The sequence below is a fragment of the Etheostoma spectabile genome, chromosome 13, assembly GCF_008692095.1.
Source record: "Etheostoma spectabile isolate EspeVRDwgs_2016 chromosome 13, UIUC_Espe_1.0, whole genome shotgun sequence".
Classification (NCBI taxonomy): Eukaryota; Metazoa; Chordata; class Actinopteri; order Perciformes; family Percidae; genus Etheostoma; species Etheostoma spectabile.
Genome location: NC_045745.1, coordinates 8107813 through 8120155, shown reverse-complemented (window position 1 = coordinate 8120155; position 12343 = coordinate 8107813).

The following is a 12343-nucleotide window of genomic DNA, read 5'->3' as shown; positions in this document are numbered from 1 at the left end:
GGATCAGCACCTCTAAATCTGAGGCCATGGTTCTCAGCAGGAAACCGATGGAGTGCTTCTCTCGGGTAGGGATTGAGTCCTTACCTCAAGTGAAGGAGTTTAAGTACCTTGGGGTCTTGTTCGCAAGTGAGGGGACCATGGAGCGTGAGATTGGTCGGAGAATCGGAGCAGCCGGTGCGGTATTACATTCTGTTTATTGCACCGTTGTGACGATAAGAGAGCTGAGCCAGAAGGGAAAGCTCTGGATCTACCGGGCAATTTTCGTTCCTACCCTCGCCTATGGTCATGAAGGCTGGGTCATGACCGAAAGAACGAGATCAAGGGTACAGCGGCGCGAAATGGGTTTCCTCAGAGGGTGGCTGGCGTCTCCCTAAATAGGGTGAGAAGCTCAGTCATCCAAGAGGAGCTCGGAGTAGAGCCCTGCTCCTTCGCGTTGAAAGGGCCAGTTGAGGTGGTTCGGGCATCTGGTAAGGATGCCTCCTGGGCGCCTCCCTAGGAGGTGTTCCAGGCACGTCCAACTGGGAGAGACCTCGGGAAGACCCGACTAGTGGAGAGATTATATCTCCAACCTGGCCTGAGAACGCCTCGAATCCCCCGTCGGAGCTGGTTGAGTGGCTCGGGGACAGGAAATTTTGGGGTCCCCTACTGGAGCTGCTGCCCCCGCGACCCAATACCGCATAAGCGGATGAAGATGGATGGATGGATATTTCACGGTAACTACATTGCCAAGCAGGTTTATCTCCTGTCAGCTATAGGTCGGTTTCACAGCCAAAGGTTTTACCTGTCACAACAGGACAGTTCAGATGGGATTAACAACATTAATGATGGCTACATTCCATTTAGGCTAGATGTTCCTTAGATCTTTAGCTCATTCCTAGCTGCAACTTCTAATCCTTTTTTGGGAAATGATGCGGAAACACAACCTGTCACACTTTGAGTGAAATAATGTAATCATGTTAGAGCTAGGTCAATTAATTGGACAGGCAGATATTTTGGTAGAATTTATCTAATTTTAATGCTAGCAAAGAAAGCCAAAATGGTGAAGTGGGTCGGTGATGACCCTCCTTCTGTTTGGATGTGGAAATCCCTGCTCTCCATTAAAATGGGCTATTGTGCCAATAAAGGGCCCTGTTTTGTTCTGGTATTAATGTCACTTTTTCCTTTACCATATGGACAGATCTAGTAGCACTATTGTATGTTTGTGCTTTGTTTGTACATTTGTCTTTTAAAGAAAATAATAAACAGAATTAAAATAATAAGAATTAAACTTTTTTTATTATAGACATCTTTTAAGCCATGAAAAGGTCTCACTCAGTATACCATGGTAGATGTTGTCTGTATATTTTGTTCAGTTCAGTGAAAAAACACATCTAAGGGATCTGTATCAATGCTGTTGCGTATACGCATTCATGTTTAAAAAAATGTTTTAACTCCCAAATATGGATATCAGTATTGGCCTCAAAACCTGTCAGGCTATATGTAGATTATAGTTGTGTCCTGTACTACAGAGGGATGGGAAGACAATGGTTCCTTTCTACTCAGGTGTCCCAGTAAGCCATGACATTTTCCCAGTAGCCAGTATGCACAATATCTGGACCATGAAACTGTGGCAGCTAAATGGAACGCAGACATCATTCATTTTATCATCCACACTGTTGCTCTTTTCACTGTGACTTGTTTAATTAAATGTCTTCTGTGAAAATTATGAAATTTTTTGTCTTATTAATGTTTGTTTAGAATTGTAAAATGGTTTCTAATTTGTAAAGTCTTACTTGTCACAAACTCAATAGGCTGAGTTTGAAGTAGCCTAATGTTAACAAATTAGAAATTTACAATAACTTAAAATGCATTTAATCCACATATTGATATCATAACACAATCTAGCCTACATTGTTTTAACTGTAACAAGCATTTCTCATCACCCCTATGTTGTTGTTCTCATTCCTATTCTTGTTCTTTTGACACTACGTGCAGCCTAGATGCATCTCCAGCCTGCTGCTGCCCCCCACAGGAAACAGACATACCTTTCAGTTCTTGCCAGTGGAAGTCAGGTAGTAAACATTCAAAGCCTTTGAGATTCAATGTATGTTCAGTATTTTTACACGTTATAAAAACAGAAATACATAGCTTTAGTCCTGTTTACATGCTTGTAAAGTATTTGTGTTTGGGGCAATGATAAGACATTGTCTTCCATTAGCAATATAGGAATTTGCAAAAAATTTAAGATACGCTGCATTCATGCTTGACGTCTCACCATTTCTCATCTGACCTAAATTTGGTGTGAATTTTCAAGAGAGAGGAATATTTGTACCTGCCTGCAGGCCCCAAAAAGACTTGCAGTGGCTCAGACTGAAGGGAATGGGTTGACAAGGCATCCGGGTGAACCCGGTGAACCGCAAAGGGACTGATGAGGAGGAACTGACCCACCGAGTCACCACTGCATATGCTCAACGGCAGCAGAACAGGAGGCCGTCCATGGAGGGCTGTTCCAGGTGTGGTTGCCAAGGACATTAGGGCTGTCCTCGATACAAATGCTTTTGTGCTTAGAAGCTTCGGTGCTAATCAACAGCGAATATTCAAAGCTTCTGTGGTGGTGGCCATGCGGGGGGGGCAACCAACAAAAGCAATAAACACAGAGTTGTGTCACTTAAATGGCTAATTTCTGTGACATCCTGTTGTGCTTGTTAACCCCTCAATGTAGCACAAGTAGACTTTATATTTCACAGCAACCGTTTTCCGTCAGATTGTTTATAGAGCCCAACATTTCTGTGCGCACCTAAAGAAAGCTTCATTTCACAGAGAAAGAGACAACGAAAAGAAACGAAGGGACTGTATTTTGTTGTTGCGTGAAACATTCAGCTGCAACACTAACTCCCAGGCAGTTCAGTGCTTGTGTTTCGTTTTTTATCATAGTGTCAGTGTGGCAGCTATAGAGCCAGTGGTGTTTCCTGTTTCCTGTACGGGACTTTCACACCGCCATAAAACACACAAACAAGTCTGATTGCTGGTTACATGATTGGCCACTGCAGTCTTGACATCAGTTTGCGTTTCTCCACAACTGATGTCAATCTCAACTTTATTACAGTATTAAAGGACAAAGCATAACAAAAAGCAAAAAATAAATCGAATACCTACCCAACGAACAAATACTAGAATAGTCGAATGTTAGGATCCAGACCTTAAGGACATGTCACCCACTATTGACCAGCACCAACACCACGTTGTCAGGCAACCCAGCCACAGTTAAACTAGGGCATCGTGGCATGATGGGGGGACTGCCACCCACAAACACATGGAATCCCTTAACAACCTAAAGTGGTGTGGCCGTGGTGACATCATTTTATGGCTTGCGCCTCACGCCCGGAACACCGCAGCAACCACAAAGTAAGCTTAGGACTATGACTTGGCCGATTAAACTGAGCAAATGCACTGTACCTGCTTAGTACCACCCAAGGAGATTGTGATTGGTTTAAAGTAATGCCAGAGCACATTTTTCTTCCATCTCGGAATGCTGTGTGGACTTGCCAGACCCTCCTCTGCAACGTTGGGGAAGAAGCTCTGGAAATATGAGACTATGAGAAGGGTAACAACGTAGAAAGGAGAATGTCTGTAACAGAGTCGGGAGGCATGAGTGAAATGGGGTCAGGTGAGGGGAGAGCTAATTGGACAGGTGAAGCAAGAGAGAGGGAGACAGGGAGCCAAGACTCCTGGTTTATTGGGCGATGGACTAAAGGACCTATGTCTAAGGTTGATAAATTTTCCTACAACATTAATAAAGGTAGTGTGTTTTATTGTGTGTTACGCCACATTCTGTAGTTTCACATGCATTTATTACTAGCAGAGGTGATAGACTTCAAGTGTGGTTGGGTGCACGATCAAGTCTGCATGTTGCTGTTCAAAAGAAGAGACAAATGCCTCGCTGGGTTTTACTACGAGTGAATTACAGCTCTCCACATATTCAATGTAGTTTTATGTGGAACACATTTCCTGTGATAAAGTGGACAGGAAAGGTCACACAGCATTGGTTTATTTGGTTCTCAATGTGTGACGCCAGCACTGTTAGATTTCACAGCAGATTACAGATCTTCAAAGCTTTGCTAGAACTCTTTCTATATATGGGGAAAATGACAGGTTTTTAATACCACATGCACAGCAAGGCTGCACTCATAAACAGTCAAAGGATGGTATGGACACAAAGAGACCGAGGACTGACTGTTGTGTGTTTGGCTCAGAGAAAGCAAAGTCAAATCCTTTTGTAATCAAGACTAAAAACTTAAAATTAGAAGCGATTAAGGACCACGAGTCATCAAAAAGCCACCTACACTTGATCAGCTGTAAACTATCCAAGACTGCGCTTCTGGAGGAAACCGCTGCGGTCAAGGCACTGACGTCAGTGAAAGCAGCGCAGTTGGAGAATACAAATGCTGTTTTGAAACGTTCATGTAATTCTTGTTTTTCAAATTCATGAGGCAAAAAAAAAAACTAGCTGGTAAAAAGTCACTGTTGTCAAAAAAGGTAACTTAAGATATAAGTTGAATGGCTGTGATCGCTCGCAGGTGTCACAGCGGCTCCAAAACGCGGAGCAGATATGCCCGGTGAAAAAAAAGGTATGGAGGAGCAGCAGCGAGCCCACAGGCGCGTCATGTAGTCCTGCAGATAGGTAAGGAAAAGTAAGAAAGAAATTCTATGGTCTCTAACTTTCTCTCTGTGTAATTATTTCACAAGTAAATACAGCCCAACTCACAGCTTTAACTTATGTGCTTGGTGATTTTGTGAGATGAGGTCATGACACTGGGAACCAAGGAATCGGCCCGTTCTGAACAGGCACACGCTCCAAACCGGCACTGCACTAGTAGATCTGATGCCCTACCGTCCATCCTCCTTTCATCAGCCTTATAGCATGGAGCTCTACGGTCATATATGCATATTGATCAATATTAATCGTGTTTATTACTATTTGTTGTTACTATATGTTTTTGAAGCTAACATGGCCATTACATTGCCTTGGTATAGCTTTATAAATTCTACCATAAATGTTGTATTTTAATCAAATTTACAATTACAGTTGTAGTAAAGCAGTAGGGAAAACCATTCAGTTCACACCATCACACCACACCATCTCGTTTATAATGGTGATATTGCCTTTGAAATTTTGATTTTATACTAGGCGTGGATTAAAATCTTATTTTCTATAGTGTCTCTTTATTAAATCTGGAATGGTATAAGAAATCCTTTTAGCTTCTTACCTATTAGATGAGACTAGATAAATGCATAATAGGCCTTATGGTTGACTGATTTATTTTGAGTTTGTTATTTTAGGCGTTTGTCATAGGGATTAGGCAAGGGGGCAATTAGACTAAGTGGTTAGCAGGCTATTAGAGCAGTGGTTGCCAACCTGTGGGTGATGTGTGCCATGGAATGTCAGGAATTATCTTTTAGCCTATAATTCGCAAAATTATTATATAAGCACGTACATAACCCACCCATTGTGGTCACCTCTGGACATCCCTTGGCCACCCTAGTCAAACATACCTAGAACCGCCACTGGTCCAAAACACAGCAAAATTAGAAGAAAATGAGAAAATACAGGCAGATGGCAAGGTCTCTGCAAATAGAGACACCACCACAAATATCTAGTGGGTCATAAGTGATGATTGAGGTTTGTATTAGTCTATAGATTGAATGTTTAACAAAGTCTTTCATATTACGTATTTCGTATACCCTTTCATTTGAGTTAAATGCAACTTAAATAAAGCAAACCTAAGCTACAGTAACTGCAGACAAGCCTGTCATAGAAGTATGCAGGAAAATGAGGGGAAAAGCAGTTAAACCCCTCTATACTTTCTGACATGTCGTTACAGGTGGCATCAGTCGTAAGGCCATGCCCGAGCAGAACCGAGAGCCAAAACAAAAAGTGGTCCGGCTAGATCCCACGAGTTTTAAATGCAATGGATTATAGGAGAGTTTAGGGGTGAACTGCTCAATATAAAAACAAATACCTGTCATGTAAACCTGGTAGTTTTTATTCTGACATTTTGAGGCTGACATTTTCCATCAAATACGCTGACCTCCTACATAGCTACCAGACAACCTTTTCAAGGCTAAAGCCATGAATTGATTTTCCTCCCGAGGCTTTACTAAGTATTCTGCTATTTTCTTTATCCTGTTATTTTTTCAGGCTCCATCTCAATGGTTGCCAGTGAGGCATTATTATCTTAGTGGAAATTAGGTTAGGGTAAAATTAGGTGTTAACAACAGCAGCAGCAATGTTCAGTGATACAGAAATCCATGCAGACAGGTCTGGATATTTTGGCCACTATGGCAACAGGATGTTCTCAACCGATGATTGGTTTGCATGAAATTTGTTATGGTAAATTGACAACATTTATATAGTGCCTTCTAGTCTTAGCGACTGCTCAAAGGGCTACCACGCATGTGCCACCTGCTAATACACCCACAGAAGCGATTTGGGGTTCAGGATCTTGCCCAAGGACACTTGCACATGTAGACTGCAGGGGCCAGGGATTGAACCAGCTAGGCATGTCTTAGTTTGGCTCTTGGCATACTGCTGCCAAGTTTAAGAGTGAGTTCCAACCACAGTTTGAAGTTGGGACTTTTGTCAAATCATCACGGACAATGTTGATTTCCACAGTGGACTAAATTTCAAAATTTGTATTTATATTTATATTTTATTTTATATAATGTTTTCACCTTAATGAAATATTGAGTTGGTATGCTTTTGTTTTACTTTCTGCATTAAGAAAAAGACTGAACAGAAATACATGAATTCAACAATACAGCTTGCATTTCTAAATTACTATTTGATAAAAGGGAAGCACATGCAAAGACTGCCTACAAGATTGCTGATGTTAACCATCTTAAGAGTTGTGTTCTGATATGAGTAAAACCTTTTGGGGAATTGTAACCATTAACAGACTGGTCATTTCCAAACATGGCGTCTTTTATGGAGATCAGTCTGTTTGAAAGCTACTATAATTAATACATCTTGGCTCGGCAACCATCACAGCCGACATCAGTCATACAGACAACTTCTTCATAGTGACTGCCAACATCAAGTTTACTGTCACATGCATTAGTCAAACTGTTGATCTAAAGAAAGGTTATTTGAGTACAAGCTCATAAATACCTTTAACACCGTTTATTCCATCTTTCCAAACAGCCAGAGGGTTTTAAATAAAACTAGATATGCCAAGTGAGTTGGCAGGAGGAACAATGCTCTTAGTGAGTTCCTCAGTGATCTGGGCCACAGGGTGGAAGAGGGAGGGCAAATTAAAGAAGAAAACTGTGGGCTGAAAGGGCTTAAGGTAATGATTTACAGCCTTGAGCTTCAGCAAATGTTTCTTCATATATTAAATGCATCGGCCCTTTTCTTCGTTGACTGGAGGCCAAGGCACTCGTTTTGCTGATTGTGACTTTGCCAAAATGGGAAATTGAATGCTGAATGTCTGGAGTGCTTTCCACAGGAGTGCTTAGTGCTCCGGCTTGTTTGTGTTCGGGACTTAATTTCTTATTAGCTGCTTCTGAAAGAAAAGTATGCAATAGCATAGTTGCATTATCAAGACTACCATTAAGATTAATAAAGTAATGCATTTTATTGCATGTATAAAACCACATTAAAAAAGTCACAAAAATAAATTGTTTTTACAAAAATATGAAAAAAACTGCCACTGTTTTAAATTGTTAAAAACAAAAGGTAAATTCAAGAAAAACATTTAGGAAACATAAGAGCACAGTTGCAGTTTTTCACACACTGCTTTTGACTCTGCCACTCTCCTCACACACTAAGCTATTTTTAAACAGAGCTCTTCTGGCTAGTGGACAAAGTGTGCACTGCTTTGTCAATGTCAAAGCTATCGTTCCCTTCCATAGGATTTGTTTAGATTTGTCTTGATAGCATAACTGTATTTAGATAGGCATAATACAGATAACATGTCTCTACATTGATGATACAATGAAAATATCACTCCATGTTCATCACTGGTCAAATGAACACAGGTTATGGTCTGCATAGTACTACAATCCCATAATCCCCTGTGACCATCTTGTGATGTCAGCTCTCCATCCTGTTGCAGTCTTATCGGGACGAACACATGCCGGGTCTTTTCCACATGTGCTGATTGAATGCAGGCCATGGACACAGTGGCACGCCGTGTGTTTGGAGAGGAGACTGGTGGCACTTACAGTGGGGAGAACAAGTATTTGATACCCAATAGAAAATCTTTGGAGGGAGCTGAACGTCTGTATTGCCCAGTGACAGCCCTGAAACCTGAAGGATCTGGAGAAGGTCTGTATGGAGGAGTGGGCCAAAATCCCTGCTGCAGTGTGTGCAAACGTGGTCAAGAACTACAGGAGACGTATGATCTCTGTAATTGCAAACAAAGGTTTCTGTACCAAATCTTAAGTTCTGCTTTTCTGATGATTCAATTACTTATGTCATGCAATAAAATGCAAAATTAATTAGTTAAGAATCATACAATGTTATTTTCTGGATTTTTGTTTTGGATTCCGTCTCTCACAGTCTAAGTGTACCTATGATAAAAATTACAGACCTCTACATGCTTTTTAAGTAGGAAAACCTGCAAAATCAGCAGTGTATCAAATACTTGTTCTCCACACTGTACTTTTACTTTTCCAGCTAAAACTCAGACTCCCAGGGTCTACCTGACGTGCCAGATGGCTTGTTAACCCAGAACCATCTGAGAAGCCATCATTGGTAACTTCATAAAAAGGGCAGGCACTTTCAAAAAATACCTGGCAGGTCATTGGATGAACTGTCTGTTTGTCTATCATGTCCACCAGCGTTGTTTTGAGTGAACAGTCGCGGCCGTCACACACACCTAAACCACGGACATAGCTGCTTAAACTTCCTCACCAGACACTTATTGGTTGGTCCCACTGCTGCCTTGACACAAACACATTACTTGAAGCCTGAAAAGATGGGTTTTCGTGCGATATGTGATCCCGCGGTTCCCGCATTATCTTGTGATAATGTGAGAATCCAGCTGCAGTGAAAAGTAACGTGGCTATGATTAGAGTGAACAAATACAGAACAAGGCCTGCTTCCTAGGTTCTCAAATTGCATCCCCGGTTCCCAGAGATCAAGCCAAGAAGTGGGGAGCGGGATGGTCAAGCATGAAGTGACCTCACTTCACCTCGTCTTCAAACTCCCAGACCGCAGTGAGTTGACAGATTCATGAAAGTCAACAAGGCAAGACGATGTGTTTCAACAAAACAAAGGCAAGTGACAGAAAGCATGCCCAGTTTTTGCATTGGAGTTCACTTAAAAATAAATGAATAAAAGATTTGCGGAAAAGCACACAGAGACTACGGCCTGCAGTGACATGCTTATTTCCCAAGCAACCTGACAACAGCAACAAATCCAATCCCGTGAGAAAAGATTTATGCTCAACATCACTCATTAGCACCAGAAGTTGATTAGCGTTGCCCCTCGCTGGCGGCCCAAAGAAGCAGATCTCAGCAGTTTGGTGGTGGCTGCTGGGCTTCCAGTAATGAGGCAGTCAGACCCGCCAACTCACCTTTTGTGTCCGCTGATGGAAGTCTTGTTTGGCCCAGCTTCATCTCCATGGAAGTGGCACCTTGAGAGGCTCCCCCTCCTCACCCTCAGATCCCTTCTCCCTGCAAGTTTCTCATCACATCCCGGTGCGAGGCGGTAGCTGCTGTGAAACACCAGCCCCTGGCACAGAGCCCAGATGGCATTTTTTCTCCCTGCACAACTTGTATCTGACCATAAAACACACAGCACAACAAAGGACAGGACTCCAAGAAAGCACCATTAAGTGCTGAGTGAACATGCAGCCATTTGAAACCCCCTTGACATTTTTTTTAACCATCAGCTATTTTCAAACCTGACTGTAAAGAGGTGCTTGTTAATTGATATTCAGTTCAAGGAGGATTAAAGACCCACACGAACAAAAGGTGTTAGATGTGTGTTCTGAATGGCCATGTGAAGAATGGCTGCTTTCTATTCATGTGGCGGTTGCAAATTGCCAGAAGTGTGAACTTGGAGCTGTCTGTGCTCCGAGAGGCTTTTTCCCAAATCAACCACTGCAGCTGCACAAGGCTGAGCTCCCACAGCACACTTATTTGCATGCACTTTTCTGAAGTTCTTTGACAACCGCAGAATGCTGACTCAACTGAAAGGCGAGTCATTTAAGTTTGGAGGGGAAGAAATGATTGTGTACCAGTTATTATCAGCATAGTGGAAACCACGGGCTGTTTCTCCTGCCATCTATCGGCTTCAAAAGCTTCACTGACTGTCACTTCGCAACTTGCTTACAGTGGTGTGTGTGTGTGTGTGTGTGTGTGTGTGTGTGTGTGTGTGTGTGTGTGTGTGTGTGTGTGTGTGTGTGTGTGTGTGTGTGTGTGCGTGTGTGTGTGTGAGAGAGAGAGATGTTACCTGCTACCTAACTCGTCTATAGTTTTTAAACAGTACTTTGCCCTCAAAATTATTATTTTTTCCTTTTGCATGCAATTCTTCGGAAAGGGATGCAAAACTCGCCCTAGCTAGCTAGTTAAACCTGAACCGAGTCTGACCAGTGTGGGCGGCGCCACATATTAAAACAGGAGGGAACACCTTTAAACGGTTGACTTGAATGAGTGAAAGCGGCTGCGTAGTTTTTACATACCGTATAGTCCCTGGGTCACAGGAGCCGAAGCCTCGCTTGTTTGGGCGGAATGCCCTGAATTAGCTCAGATGTGTCCGGGTCTTTAGCTAGCTAACTTCCTGTAGGTGCTTCGACGGGTTAGCATTAGCGTTAGCTGTTGGCAGTGAACGGAACCTTTGAGCCAGCGGACACAAGTTACATTTTACTAAAATATTCTGTCTGCTCAACAAAAGAAAACTAGTGAAAAGAAAAGTATTTCCGCGTGAAGAAACTTGACCTAGGCTATCCACCACCAACATGCATGTCCAAACATTATCACGCAATAATAACTGGCAGTGTAGAAAAAAAGAATTCTTGCCAGATTGGATTGACAGTTTTTCGTCCAATCCCAATTTAGAACCTAAACCCTCCCATTTCAAAAAACACTCCTAACTAGCTAAATAAAAGATAACTAAGCCAGGAGCATTACAGTAACAATGCCATTTTGTCACATAATTAAAAGTATGTTAGAGTAGGCCAAGAGTCAAAAGAGTTAATAGAGTTCATTTGTAACATTGTATAGTTCTAGTCCCAACATAATACATCCATGGTCCCAACCCTGGACATATGGCGGCCAAATGGCAAAGTAGATTTAGCTAAAGATAAGCCTTGGTGAAAGGTGCATACATAAACAAGCAAACATATTACACAATTAATTAAATAAACATTAAAGAGGCTACAGAAAAACAAATATACATTCAGTAACTGTTGCATAAAAAAAGTCTGAATGGGTTGAGTACAGAATTTGCAAAGAATAAATAGCCTAGTATGTGGAATGGGCAGATAAAAACTCTCACTTCAAACGCAATCTTCAGGGCAGCTTCTGTGGTGAGAAAATAATTATGACTTAAAGCACCCATATTATGCACATTTTCAGGTTCATAATTGTATTTGTATGTTTTAGTTGTACTGCACATTGCTGCACATCCTGTTAACCCGTTTGTGCCGGATGCTTCGCGACGGCACATCTACCGCCGGTTACTGCGTTGCGCAACTCTGACCCTCCTGCCGGCTGCTGCGCGGCGCAGCATTTTGTCTTCGTCGGGCTTTTCATGTCATTGGTTCAAATACACATGAGGCGGGTCTTGTTGGCTATTTAAAGCCATGTGACCACCAAAATGTACCGTGGTTTGCTAAAAAAAAAAAGGTCAATCAACCAGACAGACATGTGCGTTTGTTTATGAATTTTTGAGAGACGAGCGAGAAAACGGCTCCGACAGAGGGAGTGGTAGATTATGATGAAGACATCCTCCCTCCCAAACTCCTCACTATCTTCCACCCCAACGTCACCGCCCTCGCTGTCTAACTCCTCCTCTGTCGGAGCCGTTTTCTCGCTCATCTCTCAAAGATTCATAAACAAACGCACATGTGTGTCTGATTCCACACAAAGTTGGAAGTGTGCCCTCGTTTTGAAGTAGTCTCCCGGCTAATCCTGCCTCAACAGCTAGCTGATGTGGTATTAGCTAAAGTGGTTAGCACACACCAAATGTTTCGGCGGGTGACGTAGACGGCCCTGCTGATTCTTAACAGCTCACCCGGAGACTGAAGGCAGAGGACATTCTGAAACTTTATCTCACTCAGAACAGTATGGATGGGTTTTTTCCCCTCCAAGTTTGTATGCACGTGGAAGCACCAGAGACACAAAATAACACCCCAAA